We start from the raw sequence: 13628 nt of genomic DNA on the forward strand, positions 1-13628 counted from the left end.
AAGATAAAGAATAAATTTCAATAAATATAGTTAGAAGTGCTAAACAAGTGAATGATTAAATGGGCAAAGAGATACATTTTGATTACAAATATGCTGGTACATTCATCATATTAACATGGCTCAAGAATAGATATTGATCTCTAACCTATCAATATATCAGTCAAAACTACATAAATTGTAAAGACATAAATTGATTGACCATAACTGACATCTTGACCACGAGATCACATTTGAATTTTTTCAGATTATCCACTAACATGGGCGTTGAGATTATTTAAACAATATGTACCCCATAAACATTTGGATGAATAATGAGTTGCACCATCGCAGACTGCAGATGTTTTCACAAAAGAATGCATGAGGTAATATGATCAAACCATAATCTTACGATCTCTTATGGTCCTATCAAACTTCAACTAATGGCCTCTCTTCTCCTCACTTCTTCAACTTTATTCCTTTTCCTCCTCTTCCTTCTTTGATTCTCTGTCCAACAGTACTGTCAGTACTTTGCAAGTTACATTCCTGTATTCCAATCAGAAAAGCCCAACCAGCTCATTAAAATTCCTGCTTGTAAGACCATAGTAGCACGGGAGAGAAGGCCAGTGAGCCCGACACTGGCATTAACTCTCTTTTGAGGCCTTGCACAAGCCCAGAGGCACAGGGAACTACAGAGGCCGCTCATGTGCACAGGCTGGTGTTGAGAGTGGGCACTCAAGCGTGCAACCGTAGAGAGAGACAATAGATGGCAGCACCTTGAGCCCTAAACAACAACCAGGCCTGAAAATCCGTCTGTGACTACGTGTCTTTTCAACCTCCCCATCTATCCACCTCTTTTCCTATCATGTCTCTGCTGTGGAGCTGAACAGCAGCTCAGAAGATTGTACTGCTCTCTCTCATGAATCAATGACCAAAGAGCTTGATTTCCATGTTTGAGTCAGTTTCTTCCACATCTCTCAAATACCAGTCAGGTCGCTTTGAGATGTTAAACTGTCTCTTAAGAGTTCCTGTTTTTACTTGTATGTGTGGGTTTTAGTACTTGTGATTCATGGATAACCTAACACCATGACAGCCTAAACACAGAGAGGAGCAAGTAGCAGAGAAAAAATGAAAGAGTCTGAAGGCCACCAAGGGATGAGGCTTCATAATGACAACTTGTACAGCATTGTTTCATTTCAGCTCTACTTCCCAGTTACCAGTGGTGGAAAGAAAGGAGGGATTACCTCAACTGCTGTACATGTGTACAACTTGTACAGCAGTTTACTTTATAGTTTACTTTAGTAACTTGAGTTTACTTTATACTGCTATTTCACAGCATTTCAGGGGAAAATATTGTACTGTTTGCTCCACTGCGTTCACCAAGCAAAACAAGCAAGAGTTTATTATATAAGATGCATTTTTATGAAGTACCAAACAGTATATAAAACACTTAAAATAGACCACCTACAACACTAAAATGTAATTTATTTTTATATTATTTTTATTTATACTAACATAAAACACCTGAAATGGGCTAGTACCTTTATTTTTGATACTTTAAGTACAACTCTTAAACAAGGTAGGCTTTGTCAGTTATGCGAGTAAAATAAAATAGAAAGATTTGAAAGATGCTGAAATAATTAAAAATACACTAAAAATATATTAAAATGTGTTTTACTCTGTTTGCTTTGGTTTAGGGCCATATGCTGTAGAGTATAGTATGTTACATATAGCAACGATTTGTCTTTCTTTGGGACTTGACTGTCAGCTGTTGGAAGTCTGTGGTATTGACAGTTGTGGTGTTGATATGGCTGGATTACCAGACCTGTGACTCTAGAACACCAAAGGCCCCCAAAGTGCTGTCATTATGGTGCATATCACACATGACTAAATTACACAGTACTGCATGGACACCATGCTGACAACAGGCACTCGATTCATTGGAAGTAAACTCAGTACCCACAATCCTTTAGTCTTATAGGTCTATAGTCAACTACAACATCCACTGTATTAGATATAATACAGTTATAAGATGTACAATGGCTGGGGTTGAGTGCCCAGTTGCATGGTGCAGAATAGTCGGTGTTGTCCTACAAGCACAAAGACATTGTGCTATTACAATTGAAGAAAATATGATAACTACTATCCATTACTTGAATTCATCAATTAGACAAAGATAAACCTGCAGATTAGTCTAACTTGCCCTCACGTCTGGTTAAACCGGGCCTGACTGAGTCCCATCTTTTGATGTGGAACATAAGGTATATTTGCTCAAATACTATACTTAAGTAGAAATTTGAGGACCTTTTTCCTTACTTGAGTATTTCCATTTTCTATTCTATTCATATTGCACATTTAACTCCTCTACAAAAATGCCTGTACTTACTGGTTCCTTTGCAGATTAAGATCTTATTTAAAACATATGGCCATTTTATAAATTATGATGCATTATCATACCTTGAACTACCCAAAGGTATTTAAATTCTTCACCATGACCTGCTACAACACCGAAGTCCTGTTTGCACAGAAATGTATCAGCATTAATAATCAACATAATAAATAATTAAACTGATGGGGCCATTTTTTCTGGATAATGAGAAATTTTACTTTAAATACTGTAAGTACATTTTGCTGATAAAACTTCTGCGCTTAAACCAAAGTGGGATTCTGAATTCAGGACTTTTACTGATAATGGAGTAGTTTTATATTGTGGTATTGATGCTTTTACTCAAGTAAAGGATCTGAATCCACCCCTTTCATGATTTTTTTTCGTCTCTTTACTTTCCTCAAAACTAACCATTACTTATAAACTAAATGAGCATTTAAATGCACAGTCAAGAACAGGGTGACTTTAGGTGAAGTCCACATGAATCACATGATAAATGCTGTTTGTCCGCAACACATCACTGCCTACTGCAGGACTGGCCCTGCTGCACTGCTGAATCAAAGGTTCCAGCTAAGATGAAAAGCCTGGATCCGAATAAACAAAGCACGAATTATGAAGATTGTTTGCTGTCTACTTTTGAAATCAACAAGCTATGGCTTTAACCATAGGGTTTGGATGTATTTGTTGGTAAATGTGAGTTTGGTTTGTTCAAGATCAGAGGATGCTTTGATTATCCGTCTCCCCCACCCCAAAAAATCATTGCTCCTAAAGAAAAAATACAATTAGAGCCCCGAGAGCTCCAACTGAAAGAAACTTGATGTAATGCTGTCAACAAGCGCACTGGTTTCTCGAGCACTACCGCTGGAATTTCAATTTGTGTTTTCCAACTGTGGTAGCTCAACTGTAAAACCCGGACAAAACTGGTTCCAACAGACATTCATAACTATAAAGTCCGTGGAAAAAACAATCGAGCAATAAATGAAACTTTATCTAACTTTTCCCCCGTCTACAACTGCTGGATTGAGTTAGCCCGGCCCATCTGGTGCAGCAAATGGCCCAACTCACCAGGGAGCAAGGCGAGTGAGAGAGGAGGAGATGGTAAAGGGGTGTGTGTGTGGGTCTGTGTGTGTGTGTGTGTGTGTGTGTGTGTGTGTGTGTGGGGGGGGGTGAAAACAGATCAGCAGCTTGAAGATCTCAACACCACCGCATGTTTCTGCAACAACTGCCCAGTGAAGCCAAACCGCTTTTGAATCCCAAACTTTTATGAGCAGGCGACGCGAGAGAAAAACCGATCCTTTAGGCATCATGTTAGTTTGCTGAGGAAGCGCGCAAAGCACGCACGCAAGAGCGCACCTCTTGGAGAAGATGGATTGTAAGAAAAAGTTAAACGCGACTTCTGCTCCGCACTGAACAGAAGGGGTGGTAATGCCCTGCAAACTTTGCGTGTTTCCAAACTTTTCTTAACTCGGTTCATGGAGTTTCGCGTCAAGTCCGCAGAGGCTTGTTTGCGCTTTTTGCGTTCAATGGTGGTGCCAGCTTAGTCCTAGTTTACGGGAATCCGACTCCAGGCAAAGTTTTCCTCGGACAGAAAGACTGAGTGGAAGAGCTTCGGTTTCGACGTGAAAAGAGAGGGCAGAGACGGTAAGGACACTTTGTGGTGATGCTGACAGCAGTGGAGTTGGGGAGACGTTGCTTTAATTTTGCTTGTATGTTCTGTGTTTTCTATGTCTTTTATGTCCATTCTGCAAGGCTGTGAAAAAGTGCTGGACTTTTGATTTTCTCCCCCTCTCCTCCTTTTCTGTTGCCTTGCGTGTCAACGGCAGATGCGGCTTAGGGCAGCTTCACATCTCATTTGCACTTTGAACTTATCTGACACAGGAATCCAAAAAATTTTTCTCCTGCAACTTGATCCGTATGGGAAGAGATGTGATCAGAAAGCTCGGCGCCAATCCCTCTACATGGCTTTTAATAGTTTTACAGAAACGACTGCGGTGCTTTCCATTGAAGTCTCTGAACTGTAAAGCTGCTGGATTTTGATGCTTAAATCTCAGATAAAAATCCGGTGAAACTACCCTACAAATTAAGAAGAAAACACCTTTCTTTGCTTTTTTCACAGGGTTTCAGCTTTGTATCCTCAGAATGAAAACAATTACAATGTCACCCACTGCACTACTGCAGTCACCCACACACTCTTTCCTCACTTTTGGAGCACTTTACTTTTTAATCTCTTAATGCCACTAAGCAAAGAAACAAACCATCAGGCAGAAAGTGTCAGGAATGCAGTAGCAGCATGGACACCTACTGCCTCTGACAGGGCTGTGGGAGATGTGTACTTATTGATGAAAGATTCAAGGTTTACTATTTGCTCTCCTGGCTGAGCAGTCAACAAACACTTGACGCCTTTGTGGGCCCCTTAACCAGCTATATTTGCCATTGGCTTTTACCCCTATCTAACAGGCGCTGCTAATGATCTCCAAACTCATGTGTGGACTTTCGAGTCCCACTTTTTTGTTCTTTGTTTTGACCTGCATATTAGTGCAAAAGAAAATATGTGTTTTTTGTAAAAGCTTTTTCCATATAAGTCACATTTGAAAATCAAATGGGTCCTGCATGCTGATGAGACACAGACCTAGAGAGTTTGGAAGATCGTTGGGGTATAAGATCAAGAAAAGGAGCTTTAGGAATAATTCAAGTGTTTGTTCTTTTTTTAAAGAATGAATGTGTAAAGTTTTAAATAATACAACATTTGTGATCTTTTTTAAAATTGAGTAAGAATACATGTGTGTGTGTTTTCCGCTTCACATGATGTAAAACCCAGGCAGGGCTGAGGTGATTTGCATGAGAAAAAAAGAAAAAGTTTTAGTGCATTTGCCTATTGTAAGGGATGAAGAGTTCCAACAGTTAGGGCCTACGGAGAGTGAAAGGAGTAAAGAATGGATGAGCCTATTCAGCTCATTCAGCCTCAGTTCGGGGGCTCTGCTCTGCAGCGTTCAGAGACCCATAGTGGCCATGTCACTTTCATCTCCACAACCCCAGCCCCTGTGTGCTGTTGTATGCATGCTGCTGTAGCCCCCGTTTTCACACATCGCCTCTGTGCACAGGCCCCACTTTATTGATCTAGTTTCTTTTTTGCCTCTTTTCTGGAAATCCACAGAAAATTTAATGAATCAAATACTGGAAGAGGAGCGACCGGGTTGTGTGTTTGTGTGTGGTGTGTGTGTGTGTTGGAGGGGTATATGGGGGGGGCTTTTTTTAAAGCGAATACCGATGAAGTCTAGCGTACAGGGACAGAGAGGAGGGTTGGAGGAGAGGGTGAGGAGGGCGAAGTCTGACTGACTCTAAGGAGGGGGAGGAGCCCCCCACCACCACCCTCCTCCTCCTCCTCCACCACAACCACCCACTCCTACTGAGTAAACTCAGAAGTCGGAGAAGAAAAAAAGAGAATGCCTTCAACCCCAACTCATCCCACTCTGACCCTCATTTCACTGAGCTAAGACACTGTACTGTACCAATGAAGCCATTCAACAGCCTGTCACCTCATGATGGGGATGCATTAGGTATGGTGGGGTAGAGGGAGGCTTGTGGGGCCTCGGTGGTTTGGCTGAAAAATATTTGCACTGGAATTCAGTGGCTGTCGATAAAGGGTAGCTGCTGCCTTTCCCTTAAGCACTGTATACATCTCTGACCTGCTGCTGAATATACTATAGTTAAGAGTCAGCACAAAGTTTTCCACAATATCTGACTGACTGCAAATCTTTTTGTACATTAACGTTTAGTAAGTACCCTCGTCAATGTGTTCTCAATGTGTTTCTGAAGTTATTTTGGGATGAACTGTTGTTTTGGTTTACGAACTTACCTCATTCACTTCAATTAGTTGATTTCCTACATTTCCCACACCTTTATACAGCCCAGAGAGTATGGATGTTTGGATGCTTGACTGTGGGTGGTGGAGTTACAGAGTTATACAGCAAGAGGTTTTTCAAGCTGAAAAAACCTGAGGGGATGCTGCAGCATATCTTGTGCCTGCAGCACAGTCTGGTCTATTGAAGACGTATAAATTAGTTTCTCTGCTTGTTCTCTGAAGGCGTCTATCGTTCTAACTGATGAACGTAATGTAGGCTAAAAATGGTGAAACTTGCTCTTTGATCCTGAGGGACTGACACAAACACCTTGCATTATCCATTAATGTTTTAGATAGCTAACACTGTGGATTTCTCCTTAAGGTCAGTCAAAACCATCTTGCGTTTTTTGAGCCCAATTTAATTTTTAGGCACAGGAAACAGGAAATCATAATAACAGTATCAGGAAATATCAAACTTTCTTGAAAGGTTTTGTTGTCCCTTTTCTTTTAAGAAAAACACACACACATGCTATTCTTCAATATATCATTCACGCAGATGTACTTTAAGTGAGATCATATACTTGCCACAGAGCAGGTTGTGTGCCATGACTAGGCACTATATTAGTTTTGAGTATCAGTGTTAGGCTGCAAGTAATCATTAAATGTATTGATACGTTCTCCTGTTAAGCCTATTAGTAATGTAGTCAATAATGGAGCTGCAACTAAAAATTACCATACCATAAATTAATCTGTTTTTTGAAATTAATTGTTTAGTCTGAAAAAAATGAATTTCATACATTACATACATCGGAACCGCTAATTAGCCAGACCAATAATTGGTCTACCCCGAGCCCAGAGAGGTAGGGTGTGCTGTTGATTGCTAAGACTTTCATGGCTATTTAGGGGGCTGTAAAAGGCAGCTACGTGTTGAGCAATGCCACGACAAAACCGCGATCGTTCACAGTCTGCACTTCAGAAGCCGGAAGAAGTGGAAGAACGAGAGAGATGCTTGCCTACATTGATCTGTAGAGCCCTTCACTTAATCCATTGCTTCTGGAATAAGGACAGCACAGGACAGTCTCTGCTTGTTTTAACGCCTGTTGTTTCATCCTGTCGAGGTGTCCTGTTCATTCTCCCTCAAGTGTGTGAGGTTAAATAGGCTCACATCTTGCCCAGGTTGGAGGGTGAGGTTTGGAAGTGGGGGCTAGCACATTTCACCCCCACACCCTGCGCTTCCCTAGCTTTATACTAGAGCAGCTATGAGTGGACTCTCGAATCCCAGCACAAAACCCGAGGTCATGGTGGATTGTAGCGCTGCCGTCAAAATAACACGTTCACATCGTATGGCCTCTAAAAACACACGTCAGTGGAAAACAGAGTGGAGGCTGATGTGTGTTTAACAAGCCATTTTAAGAGCTGTACGGTAAAATAACTGACAAGCTCATTACAGGCCGATTGACCTCATCAGTCACTCGAGGCACTCTCCTTCATCTAAAGCAGGAATGCACATTTGCAGTGGAAACACAGTAGATTTACTCAGGAAAACTATTTTTAAGTCATGCAACTAGGCCCTAACAACCCTATTCCTATTTGTGTACCTCTGTGTTGTAATGCTTAAACTGCAGAAGAAGAAGAAACACAAGACCATAGCCAGCTCCATTATCTCCAAAAAGGGAGGAAAACTTAAACAGATTCAGTCTTGTATACAGTGAACCCCACGTGATGCATGATGTGTCATCGCTAGCACAGTACAAAGATCTTCCCATTATGTGCTGGCCGAGCTGTTCACACACTCCTTAACTCACATTCTGACTCATCGGAAACTGAATTTCCCAAAAGCATTTTAGCAGTAACATCATCATTGTCTATCGGCCTACAACAGAACAATGGTGGTTGTAGCTCTGGTCTTCTGGGGGAGCCCTGCCCAGGTCACAGGAGGTCAGTCAACTTGTGGGAGGGGGATGGTGAGACTGATTTCATTATCTCAAAACAAGATAAACTCTCTGGACAATGGAAAGGGACAGGTTGTTTTTTTTTTTTTTTTTTTTTTTTACCCCAACACTTTGATTCTTTTTTATTTGCCTTCAAGTTTGAAAGTGTATTTAGTCTCGATGTAATGTTTAATTTACTGCTGTTATGTGTTTACATGAATGTCATTAAAATGGTCTAAAAATGTAAGGATTCATGCCAAGCAAACGGAGAAACATTTGATGCAAAATGTGTATCTGTCCATTTTCCTCTTAGCAATAAATGGCTTGACTTTATTTGAAAAAGTGACAAAATCAATTTAAAAAAAAAAAATCAATCATTTTGCCTGTATGACTAAACAAATACCAGCAGTTTAGGAAGAAAGGAAGGTGGGAGATAGGTAAAAAGAGGGCAATAGACCTTATTAAACACCAACTAATTAATGACAAAAAAAGTTAATTCATATTGAAATCATCAAAGTTTTTGATATTTTTATCAAGGTCTTGGGGAGTACTACTACTTATATAAAAAAAAATATAAAGCCTTTTGTGGCTCCAGAGGGAGCTGCATGAAAGCTGATAAATTTTGCACAACTCCCATCACTTGAGGCCAAAAACTACAAGTTTGAAAATGAAAAAAATCTGGGGGTATAGAGTTAGAAAGAGAGAAGCTTATCAGACCACTCCTCAACTCTGTTTGAGGCTAGCAGCGGTCAAGTTGCATTGTGGGCAAGGTAGGCACCAGGTTAAAAAATAAACAATAAAAAATAAATAAAAAAGGTGATAGTCATGGTTCTGCTGCATCGATTTTGATCCTTTTTTTTTTTTTTTAAACTGGCCAATTGTGAGTCTGACAACTTTATAGGAGTGCAATGTTAAATTGTGGGGAGTACTACTTCAATTAAACGGAATTAAACATTTGATTGATTGATTGCTTTTTCTTTTTAGTTTAATGTAATTGTTTTTTAATAATTTTTGGTTTTGCTGGTGACGGGTCTTGGATCGTCATACTGTACCTAGGATCATCTTTTGACCACTATCTCCTAGAACCTTGATATTTTAGTCATTCAGAGCTTTGTTTTGTCTCATATACTCATAAAATTCTATGGAAACAATGTTGAAAATAAAAACTCACTGGATGGTAGGCAATCTTCTTAGAGACTTTTAAGTAGAGAAAACTAATGTCAGTCGAGCGAAAAGCAACAAGAATGGTGTGGTGAAATGAAGACAACAACTAATTTCAAACCATCAACGATGGCGTGGGATTTCTTTTTCTCTTACCGACTGGAGCGCTACTCAGATGTGGTGCGCCCGATGCTGCCACTATCAATCATCTTTGATTTTAAATAGTTTGTATTAAATTTAGTCTAAGAGACATTTTTCTGTCAGCATTATTTAATTTTTTTTTACTTTAAACCCATCTCATGCAGTGGTTTTCACCTTAAATTTCACTAGGAAGATTGCCTACCACGCTGTGAGGTCATACTCTCCACATTCTTCCCCAATTTTTTGATCAACTGTGTGACTGAAACCCCCAGATTCCATAATATAGCCATCCAGGATCCAGGTGATAGATACTGTTATGAGAATCAGGGCTAGCCATTGTTTGGTCAGAAAAGGCAATTTTAAGACACCACTTCTGCAAATAATGACAAGAATTTGTTATTACTTTAAGTAAGTGATACCTAAAGAGGCCTATTTGGTGGCATACGAGAGCTCTTGTATGCTTGCCTCACTCCATCCTGAAGTAAATTAACTTCTTGCTGGCTGATGTAAAAAGATGATGAGCTGTTACTGCCATCAGGCATATAACTGCAAGAGGGGAAAAGATCATAATTTCTCTTCACTGTATCATTATCATGTCCTCGTAAAACACCCAACGGGCTTTTCTATGTAACTGTGAGCTATTGAGATAGACTCACACAGGCTCGCAGACAAAGGCGTATTGTCTGCGATGTTTGCCACAGGCCCTAATCTGATGCAGAGGCAGAGATGCGATTCTATGCAGAGGCCACTGACAACAAAATCAAGCCAACATACAGAGAAAAAAAGAGGAGGGGAGTGGGATGTGTTTGTGCTGCTAAGTCTGGGGTTGATGTTGGGAGGGGAGAGGGCAAAGTGTTTGTAAGTTATGATTTACACTAGGCCTACTAACGTTTCCATATGATAGGAGATATTAGATGCCAAATCGACTCAGTGCCAGGCCACAGTCTCCTCTCAAATAGAAGCCGGAGACAAGACACGGGCAGACAGAGAGAGTCAGAGCTGAGCTTCGATATAGAGACATGTGCTTGTCTTTAGCAACCAGCTCAGTAACCTCTTCCTCCTCCCTCACAACATGTCTGTTGCTGCCATCATCTCCTAACTCTTCTCTCTCTGTCTCTCACTCTGGCTCTGGGCCAAAATGAGGTTTGCTCATGTTTTGTAACCAGCTCATTAGAGAGAAAGTGGGATGAAAACCGCGCTGGTTACGTGGAGGACCATCTTTGCGCTCAGTTGTTTCACATGCAAGACTTCACAACATCAGGTTGCTCTCAGAGTGAACTCAGCAGTGTCAACAGTTGGTCATAGTGTAGCAAAGCGTTCCAGGAAAAAAAGTGGGTGAAGACAGCAGACAATCTACATACTCTCATATGCTAAGTGTGGAAAGCTGCATGTGTGTTGTTGTTTTTTTATCAGTAAATTACACATTACTGTTTAAACAGAACTAGAGTTTGGAAGTCATGTTACATGTAAAAGAAGGCAACAATATTAAAAAGGATATATTACCTTCTTTTTGAAGTGGTTATAATGCAGCTTTTGGCGAATTTCAATAATGTCAGCTTGAGACAAATATTTATTACTTTTAGAGTCTGAAGTTATCTAAGTAAGAAGACACAATTAAAGGGACAGGCCACTGACTTTACACATAAAGCTAGACCCTGATGATGTCATCAGGGTCTAGCTTGGGCTTGGAGTATGCAGTGTTTTTACAGAAATCCCACGTTACAAACTGGGCTAGCGAAATTTCAAAGATGTGGGCATTTACAAGCCAGTGAGGGTGTAATGAAAAATGCTGTTGGTTGAATTGTGGGAAAATTAGGATTCAATGCCTTTCCCATTCTCAGGAATAAATGTGAAGATGTCTCAGTCTCTGCTTCTTTGATTAAGACCATGCTTTTTGTTTCTTGTGAGTGAGCCGACTTTATTGAAGTGCATAGTAACTCGTTGGAGTACTGCTTTGATGTTTGAAAATGATGCGCGCTCACACTGGTCTCCATCCACAAACAGTGTCTAAAAAATTGCAAATTGCCTATAAAAAATTTTTTTTATACACCTGAACTCACAATTTAGTAGTTCTTATTTACAACAAACACAAATTGCAATTTAATCACTGTTAACCAGGCAAACAGTATTTACTCTGCTGCTGTACTTAGACATCGATCATGTCTCTCTATTTTATGATCACAGTGTTGTCTGATAAATGGGAATGCAGGTTATTGATAACACCTGCGTAGTGTAATTGGTGATACAGTTCCTACATTTAAAATAACTGATCCCAGAGTGGGTTAGAGGCAACAGAAAGTAATCTTCCTACCTTTACTGACTCATAGCTCTCAACCTGTCTGAGCAAGCTTATATCATAGTATTCTAAAATCTAATTTCCCCTGTTCACAGTAAAACACAAGCCAGGCACTTTCAGATTTATCCACTCTTGGGACTGATTTCTAAATCCTCAATTTGTTAGTCTGAACAAAATGCAGGCGTAAAAATTACATTTTAGTTAGTAATAATTGTAATTAACCTTGTAGTCAGTCATAATTACAATTAACACCACAAGATTTCCCCTGGTGACGTGCTTTGACAGATGCTACTGATGGGTCCCCGGCCAAAAACACATGTACACTGACAACCCCCGAAATTCAAGGAGAGTCCCCCTCCCGTCACCAAAGGCCTGAGATCTGACTTGGAAGTAGCAGCAGCTGGCTCTGTGGGCCAGCAATGCACAACTATAGACTGTCAACTATCACAAGTACTTCAACCGGAGTGGTGAATTCACCCTAACAATGTTGAGGTTTCACCACAGTGTAACCTGAGTGCAGCAAATGGCAATTTTGATTTGGCCAAATCTTTACTCTCTGGTTTGCAGGCATATCTGCGTGGACACACACACACACACAGGCACACTCACACTCACACACACACACACACACACACACACACACACACACACACACACACACAAACACACGCACGCACGCACACGCACACACACACACACACACACACACACACACACAAAGCCAGTTTTGCTTAAGTAGTTGCCAAGGTTATTGACAGCTGAAGCAGTTGAGAGTGAGTGCTAACAACACATTGAGGATGAATGACCCAGGCCAAATGCTTCAGAGAGGAAGCCGGCTTGACTCAGCAGTGTGCAATGTGGCACAGTCGACAGCTGTGACTTTTACACACAAACCCATCACATCACTTCCATCACATGGATACAGGGTCAGTTTCATTCAGTTGTGGTATGTCAACAATAAAACATTACAGGTTTCAAGTCAAGATTATTTTTACTATCAATTTATCTGGAATATGAAACTCAAAAATAATGAAAAATTCACTTCGCAATTTTGCAGAGCCCAGGCTAACATACTCAAATTGCTTGCTTTTCAGTTTTAGTTTCTGGGTCTGACTCATGGGATGGCAATTCAGTCAGTTGGTCAGTCCATTAATGTAAACCAGACTAAAACATCTCAACAACTATCTGCTGGATTGAATGAAATGTTGTACAGACCTATACTGTATGTTCCCTAGAGGATAAAGTCTACTGAATAATTGATTAATCAACTGTTTCAACTGTTTCTTGTAATGATGTATACCTGTCTGCTAAAGTTAAAGGGGAACTTCACCAATTTTACACATCAGAAAAGTTGTGCCATTTGTGGCTCCAGTGGGAGATGCGGAAAAGCTGATAAAGTCCTCAATTGATGCCATTTGACTCAGTGAGTACAAGTGTGAAAGGTAAAAAAAGAACCTGGGGGTTAGAAGGAAAGTGAGTTAGAAAGAAGTGAGTTTGCCAGACTTCTGTAGCCCGCTCCTCATCTCTGCCAGAGGCCAGAGGCTTGAGGCTACATCAGCTGATACTAGCATAACACACCTGAATCGCTGAATATCTCTGGTTCTCCTGTATCAATTTCGATCCGTTCTTTAAACTGTCCATCATGAACCCAAAAGTGTTATAGGAGTATCATGCTAAATTGGTGGACTACTCTTTAATTTGTAAGTTGATTCTGTGCCCTTGTGTCAGTGTCTGCTCATTGACTTAGTTACTTGATTCTCTTGCAAGTCAAAGGCAAAAACCTAAATTGCATCCATGTAGATTCCTTTTAGGCTTTGAGCTCCACATCTGTTTTCTGTTGGTTGAGGGAAACGAAAAGATCAACCACAGGATATTGCCTTTACTAGCAGGAAAGGT

General features: G+C 40.5%; 1 protein-coding gene across 1 annotated transcript in view; it reads left to right on the forward strand.

Annotated features, from left to right (window-relative positions):
* The first annotated feature begins 3644 nt into the window (after nucleotides 1-3644).
* The window catches only part of gli2a (GLI family zinc finger 2a), an 87302-nt gene continuing 77318 nt past the window's right edge, over nucleotides 3645-13628 (forward strand). The window contains exon 1 of the mRNA XM_040149377.1: nucleotides 3645-4003. The gene's annotated coding sequence lies outside the window, so the exon portion shown is untranslated. The remainder of the gene's footprint in view (nucleotides 4004-13628) is intronic.

The sequence above is a fragment of the Xiphias gladius genome, chromosome 16, assembly GCF_016859285.1.
Source record: "Xiphias gladius isolate SHS-SW01 ecotype Sanya breed wild chromosome 16, ASM1685928v1, whole genome shotgun sequence".
Taxonomy (NCBI): Eukaryota; Metazoa; Chordata; class Actinopteri; order Istiophoriformes; family Xiphiidae; genus Xiphias; species Xiphias gladius.